The sequence below is a fragment of the Ursus maritimus genome, unplaced genomic scaffold (genome assembly GCF_017311325.1).
Source record: "Ursus maritimus isolate PB19 unplaced genomic scaffold, ASM1731132v1 scaffold_28, whole genome shotgun sequence".
Taxonomy (NCBI): Eukaryota; Metazoa; Chordata; class Mammalia; order Carnivora; family Ursidae; genus Ursus; species Ursus maritimus.
In genome coordinates this window covers 37344268-37367704 of record NW_024425341.1, presented here as the reverse complement: position 1 = coordinate 37367704, position 23437 = coordinate 37344268, and positions in this window count along the sequence as shown.

The following is a 23437-nucleotide window of genomic DNA, read 5'->3' as shown; positions in this document are numbered from 1 at the left end:
ATTTCAGCCGCATCTGGAGTCAGCGTCTTGCAGGGTCAGTGACCTTCTCCAGAAGGGCAGATGACAGGTAAAGCTGCCCAGACGGCTTCCCGGGGAGCCAGAGCAGAAGTGCAAGTAAAGTGTCTGGGAGGCTTGGGGTCTCCTGCTGACAGCCCAGGTTGTAACCAATTGCTTCGAGTACTCCTAAAAATTCCTGGAAGACTTGACGAAGCTAATTTTTGGTAACGGAAAGATGGATGTTCATTACTAGTGAATATATCTTGTTGTGTGAGACCACGGTTACCAGGAGAAATATGGTTACACTTACTCTGTGGAATTCCTAACTGTGTGTGGTATATACTAAAGCACGTTAGCGGCGCTCTTCAGTGTTGTGAAGGATGACTTTTTACAAAGTTAGTAGAAATTTCTCATTTGGTTTGTTTGTTTGTTTATTTATTTATTTTTGTGATCACAGAGTGAGAGAGAAAGAGCAATAGAGTGTGAGGGAAGAAAGCCAGAGAGAGGGGCGGAGGAAAGAAGGCAGACGAAAGAAAGAACTTGAGTTAGGCCCCGGAGCAGAGAGGATGGGGACGAGGCACGGAGACCGCTGATCACTCTTCCATCTGTTTTTATAGAAGTAAACAGTCGTTCGGAGTGAAGACACAGGCCTGAAACTTGAAAGCTGAAAAGGGCTTTAGATTTCATAAATTCCAAAAAAGCTCGTTATACTGATGAGGAGACACATCTAAAGTCTTCCTCAGAAGAAGAGTACCCTAGTGAACAGATGCCCGTCGAATGTCATGTGTTAACGGAAGGCTTAATATATGTATTGTTAGCATTTTCTGAATTGAGTTTCCAGCAAATTAGTGGCAAATGAATCATCCATAATTACCCGCGTTGGATTAAAGGAGAATGTTTTCCTACTTAAAAGGTAGGCTGGGGTCAGTTTTATGGCAGCATTATTGATGTTTGTGCACACAGACACCTGGTGGCCTGAAATTCCCATTTCCACGTCCATTCCTTTAATGGTTTCACAGGTTTGTACACGTTGAACAGACATGTCTGCTCCCTGCTAAATCCATTAGAAACCGATACAAGGGCGAGAAGAAAGGAAGCATCGGAGCAGGTAAGCTATTAGAATTTAAAACAACGCACAATAACAGACCAGACTGTGGCAAACAGGGGTGACGAGAATTCGTATCCTCGAAATGGAGAAACGAAGGCACCAAAGTCAAATCGGCTGCACGGCCTCCCGGTTAGCAGGGCGCCCCGCAGGTGGATGTGAAATAGCGTCGCGTGGGAGCGCCCGCTCGCGGTCCTCTGGTTGCTGCGGAGGCCGACCGTGTTGTCCCGTGTTAGCCATCAGTGGTGCTTCCTTAACTGACGTGCTCTTATTCATATCTTTTGCCAATTGTGATGTAATTTGTCATTTTTAAATTTATTTGTAAGAATTCTTTATACGTTCTTGCTACAAAACCTTTGCATTTGTTTTGCAAATGCATTCTTCCTACTTGTCCACTTGCTTTTTTATTATTATTTTTAAGATTTTATTTTATTTATTTGAGAGCGAGAGCATGTGTGTGGGGGGAGGGGCAGAGGGAGAGAGAGACTCTCCAGCAGACTCCCCGCTGAGCCCAGAGCCCCGTGTGGGGCTCCATCCCAAGACAGTGGGATCACCACCTGAGCCGAAACCAGGAGTCAGAAGCTCAATGGACTGCGCCTCCCAGGCACCCCTTGTCCACTCACTTTTTAATGAGTTCTTTTGATGGCCAGAAGTCCTTTATTTTCGTGTAGTGAAATTATCGATCTTCCTTTTATGGGTAGTTCTTTTGTGCCTTTTTTAAAAAGCTCTATCTTAAGGTCATTAAAATATTCCTTATGTGATCTTTTAAAAGTTTGCCATTTTGCCTGAAATATTTAATTCTGTTATTTACCTTAAAGTCATACATGTAGAGAATGTGAAATTGAAATGCAATTTTCATTATTTTGTATCTAAAACTAAACATGCTCGTGCCATTTATAGACAGTTCCTCCTTTCACCCTTGAGCTTCAAGCCCCACTTCATTAATTATCGAATTTCTCTATGTGTGGGTTTGTATCTGGAGTTTCTATTCTGTTTCCTTGGCCCGTTTGTCTATCTCCAGACAAATCTCGTGCTATCTTAATTATCTGTGTGTTACAGTAAGTTTCGATATATCTGATAATAAGCCCCGACTTGCTTGGCCCTTTACTATTCAAGTCTTAGAATCAGCTTGTCAAATTATGTGAAAAAATATTTTGGGCTTTTTATTGGCATTGTACTGAATCTGTAGATAAATTTGGGGAGAATGGATATTTTTATGATTTCAGGTTTTCAAAGTCTACTTGTAGTTTCTGATGGGAAAGACAATATTTTCTTAGGCCAATAAGAATAATTTTTTAAATTATTGACAGTAGTTTATAGCTGAAACAAAACTTAATAATCCTGAATTTAAGGGGCGCCTGGGTGGCTCAGTGGGTTAAGCATTTGCCTTTGGCTCAGGTCATGATCTCAGGTCCTAGGATCGAGTCCCGCATCGGGCTCCCTGCTCAGTAAGGAGTCTGCTTCTCCCTTTCCCTTTGCCCCTCCCTCTGCTTATGTGTGGTCACATACTCTCTTTCTCTCTCAAATAAATAAATAAAATCTTTTAAAAAAAACCCTGAATTTAAAACAGGATTAGTATTTATAAAAGTCTGAAGTGCTTCTCCAATACTAGAAGTTTACAAAAACTGAGAAACATTTCTCTAGAGCACTTGTTACCTGAGACACTTGTTCTTTGTAAAACTCACTAAGTTATAAGAAGAGAAAATCAGTTTTTGTAATTTTAAAGAGCTTAATTCATCTTTGAGTTCACGGATATTAAAATAATGTAAAAAGTATTTCTATAGACTGCTAGAAGTTTAAGCTCTTTTGAATTATAGTTATAATTCCTATATGGAATTACTTTTTTTAATGCCACATTTTTCCCACAAATAATTGCTTTTTTAATAAGTCTCCTCAAATATTCTCTTATTTATGCATTTCTGATTTTTATGCTTTCCCTCTCACAGTGAGCTTAACAAGCAACTGAGCTTAAAAGGGTCAAAACTTGGGAAGCCTTTTTTTTTTTTTCATGTGGGGCTCAACATTCACTTATAGGCTCAAAACTGACCCAAAGTTTTTATTTTTATGATCCATATGTTTACATAAATGAAACTTCCTGTTCCGTCCCACAGATAGAAAGCAGTTCTTCCAGCTGGGGGGCTGTGGTTGGCTGACCTCAGAGTATGTCGGCTAGACGTCCTATTCAGCAAGGATGGTAAGTAGACACAGGGGTGTGGGCAGTGTGGCTGAGTTGGCTGCGCTGAAGGGGTCCCGGCTCAGGTGAATGTAGGGAAGGGCAATGCAATTGGGAAGAGAGTTGGACCTTCCCTCACACCATGGACAAAGACCCAAACTCTCTTACACATCAGAAGGTTAGGAAATAGAAGTCAGCCCACAGCACGAGTACTCAGGAAAGGAAAGAGAGAGGATGGAAGGACGTTAAGCTTGTCTTGAGGGGAAAGTTCCCACTCCTGTTACCAAAATAGATCCTTGGTGGGGAAGAGAAAATAAGAAGAGAGAGTAAGAATAGGGTAGAAGTTCTCAGCCTCAAAACCACCTGCTTAGAACCCTGTATCTAGATCAGACTAAGTCCTTCTTCCTTGTGCACACCTGAACTTGACCGCCAAGTCTACACCCAGAGCGTGTGACAGCATTTGCTAGTTTATATCTGCGTCAGTTCTTCTCACGGCTACTTGTGCGGCAGACGAGACTTTCAGTTTGTACTGTAATCAGTGCGATGTGTCTTATGTTCTCCAGTAGACTGAACGTTCTCCAAGGACATGGCTCATGCCTCGTACATGGGTTTCTTCCCCTGCAATAAAACACTGCAGTGTCTTGTGAAGAATCATGGTCTCCGGGGCCCCCCTGCACAGAAGTCCATGTGCAGGTCTGTGGACTACCACATCCTAAGGGAAGTGAGATAATGGCAAACAAAAATAGAGTTCAAAATAATATCACCATCCTGAAAGGGAAGCATAGATCCGAGGATCTAGTGCTATTGTTCTCTCACTTAATGTGCATGAAATGTACGGACAGGATAAGGCTATATCGGAAAAACAATAAATAACAAAGCAAATGGAACTAAGGTGCACACAAGCATATCTTTGTGGTATAGAGGGTATAGGGTATTTCTGCTTGTCACGAATACTACGTGCTGGCGGTGAATGGGGACTCCGAAGGATGCAGCAGCTTCATGCAGCACATTCGGAGTCCTGCGGCTTCCACGACTAGAGGCGCACCGGTCGTCAGGGAGACCACCACCACCTGAGTCAATGCCTTGAGCGTAAGGCAACTGCATTCTTAGCACTGATGCCGAATCCATGACCAGTTTCAAATGCTACCTGAACTCGTGAGATGCTTGGTGTTTTCTTATACAGAAATCGCCTCGGGCACTGGAAGAAACTAAGAAAATTACGCATGCACTTACTTGAAACATTTGTGCTTATACATGTAGGAAGTTTTCAGAGCTCTCAGGACTGGAGACCCACAGCGGTAAAGGAGACGAAGAGGAAACGCTGACCACGGGATCATGATGTGTGGATGTAGTAGCTAGAGGAAAACGTGCTTTACTTGTGCGTAGTAGAGGCACCAAAAATACTTAACCAACAGCCAACCTTCGGAATTTTATTTCTATAGGAACCCAACTCGGAATTTTCAGAAAACCATTGAAAAGCATAGAGATATAAAGAAGTGAAGAGAGTTTTATTTCTTACATTATGTTTTCCTCTTTGATTGTCCTCATCAATTTTGAATTTGGATTTCCAGAATTCGATTTATGGAAGCTCATTTTTCCCCTCTGGCTTTACAGCTACAATACATCCCACAAGCAGAAACCTCGGATTATGACTTTATGGTTCCACCAACTGCATATCCGTGGCTGGAATTGCTAGATCTGAGAGCCTTTATCTTGTATTGCATTCAATTAAGCTTCTTCTATGAAACATCATTATTTACTAAAGTAGTAAATATAAAATGCTAATCAATCTTAAATTATTTGCTCGAAACAAATGGACGGAACATAAGATAAACAAATATCTGTATTTAAGTTAATTACATCTTTTGCAATGAACATGAAATGATTTATTTCACTATTTTATCCAACCCTAAAATTCCTTAAAAATTAAAGAAAACCATTTAATTTTTTCTCATTCTTCAGGTATCAACAGTTCTAGAGACTTGGGATATAATAAAAATTCTTGAGTGCTCATGAATTTTGCCTGCTTCAAATAAGTGAGATTTCACCGCAGTGTAATGATATTTCGTGGTCTTATCCGAAAGATGATTTTGAGTTGCCCAACTGACACTCCTGTTGAGCTCTGGCATGTTCTACTTACCCCTTTTCAGCAAGAGGACCAAAACTGCCTCTCCCCACCTTTTCCTGCTTATTGCATTATTTGTCTGCTTCCTTTCATTTCGGAACAAAACTAGGAAAATCAAAACGGCAACAACAAAAACAAAGCAAACACAAAAAACCATAACATCCTAACTATTCAAGCATGTCCCTAAATCATAATCCTTTATCTATTTTTGTAGTTGTTGTTTTTATCACAATCAGCAGATTTTTATTCCTGACACCCAAGGTACCATATCACTTGCTCTAATTAAGGGCTTAGGCCTTTCATATGCTCTACTTCAATAATTAAGATTATGAAACAAGCAGCCTAGGAGATTCATAACATATATTTAAATTTGATTCTTAACAGAACTCTGCATTTTTCTCTCTCTGGCCATTGTAAAATTCAGTCCAACAGAAGTACTTATAAATGTTCTACTCAGAGAGTTTCCTCTGTTCTCTCACTCTGCTTTAGGACCTCACTTGATATGCCTAATTTTCTTATTTCCTTCATCGAATAGAAAAAATAGCCAACTTTGTAGTCCAGAAAATATTAATGGTACTTTTTAAAGGTTAAATGATAGCCACACAGAATTATAAGTTACAGGTAGGTGTGATGCGACTGAGCAGATTATTTCAAGAAACGACTTTGGCTTTAACATTCTATCAATTGCTAAAGTAGAAAAAAAATAATTTTTGGCTCTTTAGTTGTAGAAAAACAATTTTATATGAACCACTATTACTTCTTAAGAAAACATTTTTCTGTCACAGATCAACAGCAAAACAGAACGTATGGCAGCATTATCACTATTTTTTAGCAAAATGTACTTTTCAAAATCTAAAGTTTATGTTGCCTTTTTTTTTTTTTTTAATGATAATGAAGTGGCTCCTAGGTCCTGGAAGAAACCCTCTTCAAATGGTCTATACTTTCAGAAATACTGTAAAACATCAGTATTCTTTGCAGAAGTCCGATCTTTAAAAACTGAAAATTGGAAAGGCATAGCAAACATCGTGATGGTCAAACTTTAGGAAAAATGAAAAAGTTAGGGTAAGCATATTGTAGTACAGACCCAACAATGGTGTTTTTGATCCTTATGTTCCATAAAGACAACTCTTTTTAAAAACTAAAAGATACAATATTTTTGATGAGAAATAAAGTTCTAAGGCACATATTTATCTTTCCCACAGGGAGACATTGTGAAAATAAGAAAGAAAAATATTCATGAGTTCGGTCTAACACTGAACTATACCCACCAGGGGTCTCAAAAATGGAGAGATATTTAACATGACAATTCTCCTTGTTTGTTTTCTCTCATTTAGTTGCATCATTGTTTTTTAAAAAGTGAAATAATCTGAGTCCACAATGTCTTCCCTAACCTTTAGAACTCTTACACATATGTCCATTTCGGCAGGTTTTGAATGCAGGACACATGATTTGCCTTCATATGACCAATCTTCTTCTTTTTCATATACCAGTCTTTTTGTGATGGCAAAATTGGGAGTTATCTGTCTTTTGTATTTTAGTTTCATCATCTAAGTAGCTTTAGTCTGGATGCGTAGAAACCATCATGTTGTCCCCGCCGCCATCTGATGTAATGATCTTTCCAGGGAAGCCTGTCCCCCGCTCCTGCCCCAGAGCATGCCAGTGCTGGTGGAGAATGGGAAAATGTTACTGTCGTGGAAATAGGAGGCTCTTTATTCCCCTATTATTCAAGATAAAGTGCGGGTGCCCTACTATTTCAAAGTGTATACTTGCCTTTTGGGGTATAATTTCCAGCCCTGGCACATTCCTAACTCTCTGGAGACCAAACATTCCGGTTTGTCCAGGACTGTCCCAACATAATTATTAATACTGCCCCTTCCACTTTCAGAAGTGTCTCCATTTGGAGAATAATTTATATGGCTGCCTTATGTACAGATCTATACTTCTATTCAACGTTTACAAAAGAGCAAGTGGGTTGAGGAGAAAGACATTGATCTGGGGGTTTGTGGGGCTTGAAATTAAAAGAGTGAAACCGAATAAAGGAAACCTCATTTTAAATGGAAATGGAAGTCCAAAAGGGGGCGCTCTCCTGCACTACCACTCCTCATAGCCCCGGGCAGAACCCGCGGGAAGGAGCCTATACTTTACTCCCCAGCGGGGGGGAGAAAGCTTTTCTGCACCTGTAAGGGTCCAGCCAATGAGAAGCCACTACACATGGCGTCCCAGCTTACTCTTGTTTTGTTTACAGCAGCCACTCCCAGCCCCCTCCCTCCAACCTTCCTCTGTAAGAGAGTGTTCCTGTCCTTTATTCTCTGGACTAGCCTGTGGTTTTCCCGGAGCTTACATAGCCCGAACTGCAATTCTCCACTATTCCTGAATAAACCCATTTTGCTGGTGTAGTAACTGGCAGTTTTATTAATGTTGACAAGAGTGCATGAGATGCGAGGAGAGAATCATAGCTGGAGGGGAAGATAGGATCTTTCACAATGAATCAAAGCAATTCAGACTCAATATTTCCAAAATAAACCTCACCACTTCCTCCCCCACCTTATCCTACTAGCAGCTTGAAACAGTTTTCTTTCTTGAATCTCTTATCTCTCTTTGCCGCCACCCCCCAGCCCACCCCCACCAGTATCTACCCAGGCTGTGCCTAGAATCTGCACCTACCTCTCTGACTCCCCACGTACAACTACTGTTCTACTTCTCTATGGTCCAACTCTCGTCATAAAATCTGAGTCAGAGACTCTCATTGGTCTTGCCACTGTTTGGATCATTGTCACACCTTCTGATCAACGGGTTTCTCCTCCCTTCTAATTCATCTTCCACACAATTGACAGACTACTACTTCCTGGGAAAATATTTATCCTGTCCCAGCCTCCTTTAAAACTTCTGTGTGCTTCCTGTTGACAATAAGGTAAAGGTCAAGCTGCTCAACAGGCAGTGGGAGATCTTTCACATCTAATCCCGTGGTAGGTTTTCCATGGTTGTCCTTGCCCTTTGCTCCCTGAAGTGAAACTCCGGCGGTGCTAACCTCTCTTACTTCCCAAAGACACAGGTCCTTTCTTCTGTTTCTCTATTTCTTTTGCTAGAATGTTCTCTTCTTTCTCATTCCACCCCACCCTCTTCTATGCCTCATAAATGTCCATGTAGCCTTCAGGGTCCAACTCAAATACCATCTTCTATCCAAAGCTTTTTCCAACTTTTTTTTAAGCAGAAGGTTGTCTTACCTTCCTTTTGTCCCAATGCACTTTTAAAAATGCCTGCATTCCACCACTTACAGTGTAGGCCCTCCTGGGTAAGTGACTATCTTACTTTTAATTGTCAAACCTTTCAGGGCAGTGGCCAAGCTTTATTTGTCTCTATAGTGAGAAAACTTAAATTCTAGTACATAATTAGTACTCACTATGTATTTGTTGATAAAGATGAAGACTTGCCGTAAATTTCACCCTTGAGAGTTCTCTGTGTTTATTTTCTGCTTTTCATTAGAAAACATGTATTCACTTTAATTTTTATTTTATATGAATTCTGATTCCCTTCAGTCTTATTTATTTTTTTGTTTCTCAAACTTAAGAATTTGCAGGGTCCTGAGATAATCTTAAGGGTTCTGCTGATCCCGTTCAGAGAAATATAACATTTTAAATGAATTTTGCTATTTTTGGTGATTACTTAGTAATACAGAGGTAACATACAACAATACTTATTGTGGGTACTGAAATTTTACAGCAATGCCCAAGCATAAAGTGGTCATCCAGATGGTTGAGAAAATGCTTGTATGAATTTTCAAACTATTTTATCAAAACTGAAACAAAAAATAGAAGAGTCGTGCAGAGAATTCCCTAGACCTCTAACAGATCCCCTGATGCCATTTTGAGAACCACTGCTGTGTGGATAATTCACTTCCTTTGTGCATTGTCAGTTAATTATCCAGAGAACCCATCAAGGGCCACAAAAAAAAAAAAAAAAATACCATGGCTGTTTGCCCGTGAAGGGATCTTGCACCAGCCTCACAGTCATACCTCACCACAGAAGAAAAAGAGTTTGACCATGGGATGGAGCTAAGACTAGAAGGGAAGGAGGATGGAGAGGAGATGAGCATGAGTGAGAGAAGAGAAGCCATAACAACAAAGCAAAGAAGCGAACTGGCTTGGGCAGAGGCTAAGCACATGCCCATCTTCACAGATTCATTGGGGGCATAATGCACCTAGGATCTTATCTGCCTCGAACAACCTGCCATGGCATTTCTGCAATTAGAAATTTCGATGGTTAATGTAAGAGTCCATTTCTTGCTTTGGGTAAGAAAACGGTCTCCAGAAATTCTCTGAAAAAATATCCTTGTATTACAGGAAGAAACCAACCAAACAAAACTCAAAGTATTCTGTTTAATTTTCTACAGTGATTTGTTAGTATAGACTGATTTCTTTTCAGCCACCTGGGATCTTCAGAGGGATGAGTAACTGAGGCCGCGACCCGTAACAACAGCTACAGCAAGTATAATGATACATACCATTTGTTAGCAGCTTGAGTGACGTAGGGGGTTCTACATATCTCCCATGTATGAAATCATTTAGCCCATAAAATTGCCGTATGAATTAGGTGCTATTGTAACCATCATTTTAGAGATGGGGAAACTGCCAAACATCACATCTATTGATTCTGCATTATGTTCATCTAGTCTTCTTTCCCAGAAAACCTCAGTTGTGAACAGGGCTAAAGGGAAGGACAAGGTGACGCAGAAGAGACGCATCTGTACAGCTAGAAGTAAATTTTGAGCAAATACCTAATGGAATATGAGTATTTTTAATTAATTTGACCAAAATAAATATTCATTCAGTGTAAATGTGTTAAGCTCAAACTTACAGGCATGGAGCTGGGAGCTGAGAAAAGATAGATATAATATAAATAAAAATTGAGAAATATATATGAAAACACCTTATATATGGAAAGCAATCTATCTTCAAAGAGCAATATTTTATGTATAAAACTTTCAGGACTATGCTATTCCCCAGGCTTTTAGTGTATTCTTTCTAGCCCCATCAAAGAATTTACCAAGCAAAAGCATTTTTACTTCAAAATAGGTTCTTCCTACTCCTTGTGTCTGAAGATCAAAATAGGTATTGCCTGCCCTTTGATAGAATTGACCAGAGAATATTGCACTGTATTTATTTATTTTACAGATTTTATTTATTTGAGAGAGAGAGAGAGAGGGAGCATGTGAACCTGGGTGTGCAGGGGCTGGGGGGTGGGGCGGAGAAGAAGAGAGGGAGGAAGAGAAATAGGGAGAGACTCTCCAGCAGACTCCACACTGAGCTAGAAGCCTGACACGGGGCCCAATCCGTGACCCTGAGATCATGACCTGAGCCGAATCTGAAAGTCGGCCCCTTAATCGACTGAGCCACCCAGATGCCCTTGAACTGTATTTAGATAAGACTCTAGTTTGTATACTCAGAAATTTTTGTTGAGTATCTTCTCCCTGCAGGAAACTGATAGGTGCCATTTAAGACAGCAGTGAACAGGATAGAAATGGTTCTGAGTCTCGTGGACTTTACTGCTGAGTGTGGGCTTTGGTGGGCGACAGCTAAGTGAAAAAACACCTGCTATAAATCAACAAAGTTATTTACTCAAATTGCCGGCAGTAAGGTGGCGTACCTCCAGTGATTTATTGTGCAGGGATCCCCCTTGCTGTGCATGGTCCTGCAAAGTCTCATTAAGACCTTTAAACTAAAAATATCTGATCCAGCTAAATTTTGGAAAAGGAAACTCTTATTTGAGGAACGCATGTTCAGCGGCTGAGTGCCTCAGGAAGTTAGTAATGCCCTGTGGAGCTTCAGGCCTCTGGTCCTCTCATTTGGAACCAGCAGAGGCTGGAACCGTTCTTAGTTATTAACATCTAATGGCTGTTTTGTGACTTCTCAAGTGCGTTGGACTCCTCCTTCCAAGTCCCAGGGAATGGAAAGATACTTATTTGAATTTAATTAACTCAGAGGAGATTCAGCCTAAAGGATAGCGGTTGAATACACTGAGTACTAAATGTTCCTACATCGTCCCTAAAACTTTATGATGGATTTGTTGGACTCCTAATTGCCAGGAGTTTGTGGAATAGAAACCCCGCCTAGAAGTAAAGCCCAGGGTAGGAAGGGACTGTCACCACTGCTCTCCCTTGGTGCCGCATTATGTCCTCACCTCCGGCTGCATGCGCAGACAGCCTCCTTGTGGGCCAGGGAAAAGCTCTGCCAAACACAGGTGAATGGCGACCAGTGAGACTTCCATCTTGGCTTTCACTTTGGTGGGAATTCTCAGTATACCTTTCTCTCCTAAATGTGCATGCACAAATGTCACTCTGTTAACCTAAAAAAATACTTCCATTTTGGGAGGAGTCTTAAAACTCCCTCTCTGCCCCCCAAATTTGTAGTTAGACTGCAGAGTTGCTACAGGTAGACACAATGTGATTTTGGAGATTCTGTGAAAGCCTGTAAAAGTAATTCATCTTCATATTCATTCATTCTCAAATATTCTTAAGTGTTTGTTGCAACCCGCTGCGTATCAGATATCATGTTAGGTATTGTAGACCTAACACAGAGCAAGAAAGATAGAATTACGGCTCTTAGGGGGTTTACAAATTCAGACATATATTTATTTACTCACTTATTTAACTAGTATGTATCGTGTGCTAGGTGTTGTTTAAGGGATCATGGAAAATCCCAAAGTAAAGAGGAAATCATTCTAAGGAAGAAGGGTAGGTTCCCTGGACTAGGAGAATAGCAGTGGGATCAGAAAGGGGGAGATGAGTCTTGGGGGATAGTTTGGCGGTAGAATCCACACTGGATGAATTCTGGGAAGCTGACGAAGGGTAGGTGTTGATGTGGGGGAGGAATTAAAATTACTTCACAGTTTCTACCAAAGGTATTTGGGAGGATTGTTGGTGCTGCTAACCCAAATTAGAAGAGGGAGGGCCAGAAGCAGGTGGCGGGCAGGTGGCGGGCAGAGAGAGAATAACAATAGTGGGAGAATAAGGAAGACATCGAGCGAGTTTGAATTTGAGACGATGTGCCCACCCTGTCCTTTACATTCGGCAAGAGACTGTGGGCTGCTCTCATCTCAAGAGAGAACGGAACTGTTTCACCAGATACACGCATTACATATTATTTGTTTTTATTCTAGATCTTGCTCCCCAAGGATATTTGGTAGCTTAAAAAGCCACCACAGAATAAAGTGGGATAAAATGGAAATGAGGACATCAGGGCTGTGGTGAATATTCCTATAAAATTTATCTTCCTCACAAAATAAAAATCATTAGCTTTTGCTGTTTCTGTACGCAGAGCTTCTTGGATCCATTCTATCCAAAGTTTGGTTGTTTGACTTTTCCTTCAGTTCTGTGAGATAATCTAGACCTTTTTCAATTTTTTGACCCTTTCAGTCAGCCAGAGAGGGTTTTTCTGGCCTTGAACCCAAGGACCCCTAACCTGATGTTTTAAAAAGTTCCTAGAAGCAAGGTCTTGCAAATCGCGGAATCCCAACGGCATCACCAGCTGAGATGGAGTGACATGAGGCACCGTGAGAACCCTCTCCTGGACCGACAGCTGGAAATCCTGTGACAGAGCAAAGTGGTTGGCTAATCTCCATGTCTTGTGCCTTGGCAATCGGTGCACATACTTCTGGGCTGGACACTAGTATTTGGTAGAAAAATAGCAGAGTCTGGCATGTGTTGACTAATTTCCAACGATTCTATTAAAGGAGACTACTTCAGCTACAACGTGATCGTGTAAAAGCAAAAAGAAAAAGTAAAAATATTTTGTGTTTTGTTTTATTTTGTCTGTTCATGAGCCTTTACTGGCCTGTGGCTAGAAATTTGTGATAGCTAAGGGATTGGAGTCTTGGAAGGTGCGAAACTAGGCTTGATGAGCTGAGCTACGGTCAGTGCCCAAAAAGCAGTGAGATAAGAAATAGAGTAGAGGATGAGATAAGAAGATAAATATGGCAGGCCCACCCAAGCACCTCCTAGTAGAGGTCTTCATCCGTAAGAAGCCAAGACTGAAAATGAAGCCTGAGGGCAAAGGACAGGTCACTTTGGACCCCCTACGGGAGGCTTCTGTTTCAACACTCTGCTGGAGCCCACATGAGCTCAACACTAGCCAGTGTAGAGTAGCCCCAACGGAGAATTCTGCTGAGGCCGTCTCAGACGTGCCTGCGGAAGTAAATAGAGAAGATCCTCACAGAAAGAAGACTCGGCAAAGACAGGTTGGTGAACCAGGAAACTCACTCTGGTCGGAGGACTACGGTTCTTATTTGCTATGGACCTGAGACCATTCTGCTGGTTTTGGTTGGCTTCTTTTCAAAAGAGGAGTAGGAATTTGTTTTGTTTTATAATTATGCTTTTTTACTTCCACCACTGTATATAATGTCTATTAGGGATGGCTAATATATCATTTAAATATATTTAAATATATCCTTTAACCGTAGGTTGCTCCAGCAGTAGAGGTTAATCTGGATTTGACCTAGACACATTCCCATCACTCAAAATCCTGACCTTGGATCTGGAGGCAGAGCCTTCTCTGGAGGACAAGGTTTTATGATCTCTTTCCTTGGAGAGGAATTGAGTGGATTGTAGAGGAATATTTAATATATGTGTTAAATTTGGTGTGGATATTTTTTAAATGTATGTTTAAAAAGAAGAACCGATGTGCATGTCGAACTGAGATGAGTAGTTATTGTGAGCATCTGTTGTTTTGCCTATTTTATCAGTCAGTTTAGGCTAAGACTTTGTGTTCAACCCAGTATTCAGTGGCTTACGACAACAAAGGCTTATTTCTTGCTCACATTTGATGTTCTTATGCCAGGACCCACATGGATGGAGCTGCTCTGATCTGGAGCCCTGCAGTGGGATGAGAGAGGACGGCAGAGCACACCCAGTTCTTAAAACCTTCACTTAGAAATGACACATACCACTTCCGCTCACGGGTCATTTGCCAAAGCAAGTCACAGGACAATGCTGACAACTTTGGAGTAGGGATGGATAATCTTCTCAAGAGGAAAGGCATTATTAGGAAGGATTCTCAGTATTTTTCCTTTTTCTGGTAATAGTCACCCAATCTTCTCTTGAAGAATAATCCCTACCCAAGTCTCAGCCAATGTGGGTTTGACAGAGTTGACCCAGGTCCAGAGAGAGCATGAGAGCTCGGTTTAGCTCACCAGAGCTTTCCATTCTCCTGGCCAAAGCAAATCCAATGAAATTCAGTTCCTGGATGGAAAAATTCTTTTTGTGTTGAAGTTGCTAAGAAGATAGCCTGTCGTCCTGGAGTTATAAGGAGTCATCTAAGTGGAGACAGAATCTAAGAATAAAATCATCATAGAGGCAAGTAAAACTGAGAAAGAGAATAGATAAACTGAGGTCTGATGTCAGTATTTGAGTTCCTGTATATACCCACACCATAGGGAAAGGTCTAAACCCGGAATTTCTAACTATGTAAGTCTATCTTTTTTTTCTTAAGCCAGTCGACTTAGGTTTTTGTTTCTTATAACTTTAAAATTCCATACTTACCAAGGGGGGAAGTTAGTGCTGAAAATATGTTCCTTATAAATGGTTCTGTATACTTTGTTTTGGGAGTGGGGCACAATTTTGGTTATAAGCTTCCTGGCTCTCAACTCAAAAGAAAAAAAATCTGAAGGGGCACCTGGGTGGCTCAGTCGTTAAGCATCTGCCTTCAGCTCAGGTCATGATCTCAGGGTCCTGGGATTGAGCGCCCTGTCAGGCTCCCTGCTCAGGGGAGAGTCTGCTTCTCCCTCTTCCTTTGCCCCTTCTCCCCCACATGTACATACTCCCTCTCAAAAAAAAAAAAATAATAAAATCTTAAAAAAAGAAAAGTCTGATTATAGTGTACCATTGCTATACCATATCTGTTATTACAAGAAATTGTAGTGATGTATGTTAAAAAATGATTAAACGTTGGAAATTTCATATGGTCTAACCCAGTGCAATTCACAGTACTACATAATGAAAAAAAATTGCCAGCAATCGCAGCTTTTCTGCGAATAAATTTCTGCCATGGGGCATTGATACAGCTTGCTGTACAAAGTGTTGCCCAAAGACCAGCAACATTGTCATCACTGGGAATTTGCTATAAATCTAGAATCATGGGTCCCACCCAGACTTACTATATCAGGATGTGCACATTTACAATGCCCCCAGGTGATTTTTTGCATGTTAAATCTGAGACTCATCTATGTATAAAACTCCTTGTGAAATGCTACATATCTTCAACAGCGCCCGTATAATAAATGTACTTAAATATTTATAAGATAGTACAACATTTTTCATTATAACTTAATGGCATAATGTCAAGTAATTCTAGGAGGGTTGAAAAAAAGATCGCAGGAGGGCATCTTTGGAAGCAGCTCAGATTATGTGATCCAGGTATATATTATTGTGTTTCCAAAAACCAAAACAACAGATATGATCACCAATTAGCAGCCTCCCTAATCTCCCCATACCACAACAAAGGGAATCTAAAAACTTCATTGATTCAAGTAAAATGTGGGTCGCCGTAGGCATGGTCCACTCCCCACTTCAGATCTCTTCCAGTCTGGGCTGTAGTTGATTTCACCTGATGGATTTATCCACTTGCATTTAAATACAGCTGGACACCCCGGGTCTTGTGGCTTGCTGTGACTCCCAGGGCAGCAGTAGTGAGGTTAGCTGGTGGCCCCAGTTCATCAGCCTGTCGGCCTTACCCCAGGATGATTCAGCCTGGACGGTCGGGGACTGGCTCCTCCTCCAGGCTTCCCAGACCAAGTTGCTCGCCATGTCACAGCCCAGCTGGCCCTCCTACTTTCCCTCCACCATCACGAGATAAGAATTTGTACCTTTCAGATTAAAGAACAGTCTAGGCAGAGGACAGAGCCAATCTCACATTATGTTCAAATTCGGTTATCACTGGGATGTCTTAGATTCTTATTTCAATATAGAATAATTTCACTAACAAGAAAACTAATAGGAGAGGGGCAGTTGCCTTTATTAGGGCTGAGTTCTCAATGCACAGTAGTCACTGCTGTGAGCCTCAGTGTGTCAGATTACACACAGCAAATGTTTTGCCCTTCTGTTAATCAGAGTTTGGATTATGCAGCTAACGCATGCAGAGCAGTATATGTGAGCATGGCTAACCTGCCTTCTTACGGAGTTCCCGGGCACCAGGCACCAAACAGAGGTATAAGCATCTGGTGAAAATCATTTAAAAAAATAAGTAGATTTTTAAATCTCTCTGCTTCAGCTCCTGGGATAAATTTGCAGTTGGGGAGATCTTTATATACAGACTTAAGCTTCTAATTACTGAAGGTAACATTTGGGTATATTTTACCCAGCATAAGTAAACATTCTGAGCTCTTTCATTTGAAACCATCGAAAAAATAATGTTTCTTCCTTTCTGTTGTTGCTTCTGACTTTTTTTTTTAAGGGAATTTACTTCAATATCTCTGCCATTTGAACAAAAGATGGCACTAGAGAAACTTATTTTTCTGAACTAGAATCTATTTATTTTAATTGGGACTAAAAAATAGGATGAAAATTGATAGTGCAGATATATTTTCCTCACCATTGATATGAATGAGTATTTTGGACATGTACTCAGATCCCTCTACCAATACAACAACTTAAAATCGGAGGGGCCAAATGCCAAGAGCTTGGCAAGTGTATGTGTCTCATTTTCTATTCCCTCCGCATTCATGGGTACTAAATCAGGTGATGTGCTGGTGTTGATCCGAAAGTATCCCAGGAGCAAATGTGGGTGAGCACGGTGGCCAAAAATAGATCATATCTGGGGTGATTTTGATGTAATATTTAAAAATTTTATTTTAAAAATCACTTTATCTTTACTTATATAATGAAGTGAAATTTTTCCGTATGATTAGTTTTAACTACGTTTCTTCCAAACAACTGTAAATTCTTTGACTAAGGGATTGATCTGAGAAAAGTTTATGCAAATTCTTAACTAATTAATATAGCCATTTTGGTAAGATCATTGGAAGAAACAAGACCTCATGACTATAAAAGAAAAGAGGGAATATACAAAATAGGAAGAAAAGCTTATGAGAAACACTTTATAATTTATTGAAATATAAATACAGTAATCCTATGTTTTAGAAATCAAATGTACACTTATTTTAACAGCATTTATCCTTCTTTTCTTTCTATAAGTTTTTTTTCTTTCTCATATCTTTTCCTAGAGAATACTCATAAATTAGTCTAAACAAATCACTTGAAATGTCCAAAACTCAGTGTTCTGGGGCATACCCTTAAATTTAAAGAGATAATTATTTTGATGGGACCAGTATATTAAAAGAAACAAACATACACCCCTATGTATTCAGATATGCTCATGCTCATTTTTAAAAACAAAGACTATTAATCTTTTGTGTGTGTTTTACTGAGCGAATACGTCCTGTCGTGTACTTCTTCCATCCCCCCGGCTAAGTTTTATACCAACCTCTAGGAGTTAACTTCTCTTTCAAAGTCAGAGGGTCTTGGGAGGAAGGTTCCATTGGGCAGGCAATCATGACAGTGTTCCTTGATTTTCCAGATGCAGAAAAATGAACAAAGGTTCTCAAAGCAACAGATCAAGAAAGTGAAATACAGAGTTTCCAAGTAGAAAAGTAGAGACTTGAATGAAGGACTCTGATACTGCAGCCTATAATTCTACTGAGTACCTTTGTTTCTTAAAAGCAAAGGATGGTGTGTATTTACCTTTCCTAGTTCATGCTAGCACAGCACCTGTAAGTATTCAATAAATCTCGTGAATTTCATCTTTTAACCATATTTCCTTACTGTTCCCTCAGCTCTTTCAAACCCCAGTTCTGACATATTAGGTCATTCCCTCACGTGGACGTAGTTTGCCTGTCTCCTTTTTATCTTCAGTCAAACTTCTGCGAGATTCGCACCCTGCCTACTGGTCCAGTACCTTCTCAGAGTACCGTACACACTCTACAGTGGACTCATGGGCTACTTAGTGTTCTCTGAACACCCGTGCAAATCCTATGACAGTATTCCTCCATGACAGTATTCCTTTTTCTCTTTGCTGGAATGGCCTTGTCTACCTGAAAAAACCCTGACTTATCCTTCAAGACTCATTCTAAAGATTCCTCTGTGGGATTCTTTTGAATCTACCCAGAATTGGCCGCTGTTTTTGTTTTTGCTTGCATTGGGCCTTGTGTAAACGCTGTTACAGCAGATATTACACTGTGTTGCAATGATTTGGCCTATGTTTGTTTCCTCTAACAAACTGGAAATCTTGGAGGCAGGGAGTCTTATTTGTCAGTATATCCTTAGAACACAGGCACTTGAACTAAATAAATGTTATTTAATGAATTTTCGTTGACCAAACGGATAGATAATGCTATGCTTGAGCAATAAGATGCTAAGAAGTGCCGCCAGAAGGACATGGTTTTCCTTATTAGAGTTAATAATCTCTGACAGAGAAACTGATCTGTAGACAGAGCAGGAATTCACAGAACTCTGAGTGTCTTGAAGTGCTGGGAATAGTGCTATGACACCAAGTATCTTGGGAGATTGTGAGCAGGATGACATATTAACCTTGTACACCACCTAGAAATCCACACAGATTACCACTACATTGTCTAAAATCAACATTAGACTTCGAGCAAAAATAGTCCTCAGTGGAATGGTACGGTTAGGTCAAGAAAACAGAGTTCACATGGAAAAAAAATCTAAAAATAATGGCCTGAGAAGTTACAGTGCTTCTCTCTAAGATACAATTGATTCAGAAGGATATTTCTGACTATTGGCAAGTTGAGAATAATTTAAGAATCAATAGGTCAAGGTTGGATAAAAACATTTGAACCCCTTGATTCCAACTTCTTATTCTGGAAAGATGCTGGTCCACATTCAACTTGAACACTTCCACAGTGATGGGAATCTCATTGCTTTGGATACAACTATTTAATTTTGCATTATTTGAGTTAATTTGAAATCTGTCCTTTTATAATTTATTCTGTTGATTTTGGTTCTTTTTCTTGAAGCTACATCTAATTGTTTTTCTGTATGAAAACTTTACATGTATTTGAACCCAGCTGTCATTTTCCCCAAAGCTTCCTTTCTCCAGGATAAGAACCACTCCACTCCATGTGATGATTTCGTATGTGATATTAGTTTAAAGCCTTTCATCTCTCTTCGGTTATACTCCAGTGCACAAGTCAAGTAGGTGCTCAAATACGAATACACAGCTTCAGACATAGCGTAAGCACTGCAACCTCTAAGGAGACATTCCTCGCTTTATATGTATATGCAACTTTATCGTAATCAAATATTGTATTTGACTCAATGAATAAATGGATCAAAATATTATTTGCCAAGAATTGTTCTTGGGGCTGGATTAGAAAGGTGAGCAAACAGAGTCTTTGCTTCAAGAAGGCCACAGCCTAACACAAACTAAAAATACCCTCTTAATAAATTCTGATATCATCTAAGTACTATTATGAGGTATAAGCAAAGTATGATCATGTGAACTCACATATTGGGTTTTTAGACAACTGAATATCTGTGTTTTGTTGTTTTTTTTTTTTCCGATGGCTTGATAATCAGCAAGATCACCCTAATTCCAAACTTGTGCTGCTGATTTTTCAAAGTCTTCATGTGAGGGGTACCTGGGTGGTGTGGTTGGATAAGCGTCCTACTCTTGGCTTTGGCTCCGGTAATGATCTCAGCGTCCCCGGCTCGAGCCCCAACTAGGGCTCTGTGCTCAGTGTGGAGTCAGCTTGAGATTCTCTCTCTCCCTCTCTCTCAGCCCCTCTTGCTCGTGCCCTGTCTCTCTCTGTCTCTCTGAAATAAATAAATAAAATATTTCTCAAAAAATCTAAACATTAGATTTTATACATATCTTTCCTAATTTTATCTTGTTGATTTTGTTGTAATCCCAGCATGTCAAGGTCTTTTAAATCTTTATTCTGTCATCAAGTACATTAGTTTTCCTTTTTAAGCTTTGTGTCACCTCTAAGTCTGATAGCAACAGAGAAATTGGCTGCTCTTTACATGAACAAAATGGTCGGTGTTCTGCTTTCCCAGCAGAAATATGTGTTTGGGAATTTGGGTAATGGGAAGTGGTAAGGCGTATATTTAGAAAAGGCAGTTTATTCACCCTGGACAAATATAGACACTTGGAATTCTATCTACCATGACTCATAGAAAGCACAGAGGTTTCTCATCCTCTGCCTGCTGCACGGTGTTATCTTGTTGGCGTATAGTGAAGTCAGGGCCTGAGAAACAGACAAAAGGATGGCACTGGCTGATTGTTTTTCACACCAGTTTCTGACCGTGTTGCAAGATGAATGGTCACCTGAATTGCAGCCATCCAATGTAGCTTACAACGTGCTTAAAATAATCAAACTTTCTTTCCATCTCTACTTGAATGCCATCGTGCTAGGGAGTCCCCGAATGACGATCTTATATGAATAGTAACATCTCTGCTTCTGCTCTCCTTGTCCCTTGCCCTGCTTCACCGTTTCCCATGGCTCTTACCACTATCTGGCATACTACCTATGTCTTCCTTGTTTCTTGTCCGGTTCTCTTCGTGCCCCCCGTCTCCATGCTCTGGAATATAAATTCTATGAAAGCATGGGTTTGGTTGACTTACTGCAGCGTCCTCACCGCTTGGAACAGTTCCTGGCACTAGAACATGTTCCCTGGTATGTGCTCGATAAATATTTGTTGAAGAAATGAATGACTGTCGTGGTAAATTGTTCATGTATTTGTCTGGCAAAAGATTAAAAAAAATAATGCCTGATAGAAACATGAGAAAGTCAAGTTTATGTGATCCTTGGAAAGATAAGGTTAATTATACAAAGAATTTTGAGCTTCTCTACATAAAAGAACTTCACATATACTTTTAGTGTTGGATGGTGTTATTTAGTAATGTGTGCATAGGGTTTATGACATAGTAATAATAGATGCCCATTTACCAAATACTGAGTAATGGGCTAACTGCTGGACATTTATTTTATGATTAAGTATCACCATATTCTCATAAAGTAGATTTTGTGCATTTTGTTGACAATAAGGCTCAAAGAAACGTAGCCACTTATCAATTACGCCAGCGCTCAAGGTGCCAGAACCCCAGACGGTGCCTGTTAAAACGCCTCCCTCCTTGCAACATTTACTCACAAGTAATAAGCAAAGAAACAAATGTCTCTTCTTTTTATGAAACGTCTTAGTACAGCTGCCACCCAAACTGAGGAATTTATATCCAAGTGAGGCTTTGGTGCTACAGCTCATCAGAGGTCTGCAACGAGTATAGCTGCATGATCAAGACGGCTGTGCCTAGGAAAGTGACCCCAAAATGACACCTGCATATTTTCTACTCCCGGCTTTTCTTACAAATTGAATTTGCCAAGAAAATCAGGTGAAGTAATGTTTTTGAGGCTGTCAGCATTCTTTACATCTGAAACAAGTTATGTGTTTTCTATCACATTCATCACCCCCTCAGCAAAGATTTTATAATCCAAATGGGAGAGCTGTGTGAAGAAAAGTTTGCACTTCTCTCTTGCTGGCAATTTTGTTAGGTAAGATAAACTACAAAGCTTGCTCTTCAGACCCTATCTGAATTTTGAAACTCTCAAAGAAGCAATTTTCACCCAGGGGTTACCAGAAAGAAGTAAAGGGGTTGCTCATGAACCAGACAAATATTACCAGGAAGGGACAGAGAACAGGAGAACGCTGTGCCATGGGCCCTTTGCAGAGCTACTCTTGCAGCCTCACCCATACCAAATTGCCTAGTGTCAGCAGTGACCTTGGCTGCCCGAGCTTGTGGAAACCATTAAAGGGAGACCCTCCAGGTTTTGCACCTTGGTGCATGGCGTAGTTATTGATCCCACTCTCCTACACTTTCTTGAAATGTATGTGGTCTGCACTTCTTTTGAGGTCATCTCTTTCCCTTTTGAAAAACTCTCTCTTTCCTCGCGTGTCCAAGCATCATGTGTTTTCTGTCAGCACCACTTATACAGAAAAGTAAAATGGATGAGAAGGAAGTAGGAAAAAATTTGACACTCAGCAAAGCCTACACCAAGGTGCAATTCCTAACACAATTTCTTCAGCACAGCCCTTGGAGGTCCCTTCTCTATCAACAGTTCTGGGACCGATGAGTGGATTCTCAGAGCCGCTGCTATGCCGTCCTCATCTCTTTCCGCCAACTTAAAACTGTCTGATTTAAGAAGTGTTGGGTTTCATCCCAACAGGCACCTCAGGTCTTGATCTTAATTATGACAGGGATAGGTATAGGCTACTATCCAAGAAGAGTCTTAGTCTGAGCTAATGCATGTGAAGAGCTTGTAACAGAAGAGGGTGAGCTTGTTAACATATAGATAGAGGAGAAACAAAAATAAGACCAGCATCCTTATAAGACTTCATCCTCAGATCTCGGTCGGGTTTGGAGGTAGCCCATTCAAAGAAATGTAGACCCATCATAGACCCAGTTTTCCTAATCTAGGCAGAAGGTATAGAGAAAGGTACCCAGGAATTCTGTTTCTGAAACAGGCATTGCTCTCTTGACAGCTGTGCAGTAGACCACAGTCATGCATAAGGACTCCAAAGCCTTGATCAGTAGGCAGGGTCATCCCAGAACACTGATTCCTCCTATGCAGGGTCAGTGGGAGAAATATTCATAGTCACCTTTCCTGAACGCTACTTTCCTTTCTTCATTGCAAGATTTTAAAAAATAATAGTAACAATAGATCTGGTGAACAGACTATTTAAAAATAATAACTTTAGGGGCGCCTGAGTGGCACAGCGGTTAAGCGTCTGCCTTCGGCTCAGGGCGTGATCCTGGTGTTATGGGATCGAGCCCCACATCGGGCTCCTCTGCTGGGAGCCTGCTTCTTCCTCTCCCACTCCCCCTGCTTGTGTTCCCTCTCTCGCTGGCTGTCTCTCTCTCTGACAAATAAATAAAATCTTTAAAAAAAATAATAACTTTAAAACTCTTTCTTCATAAAAACGTTGTTAAGTATCTGCTATGTGTGGGACATTGCATAAATTTCTGGAGTTGTATAA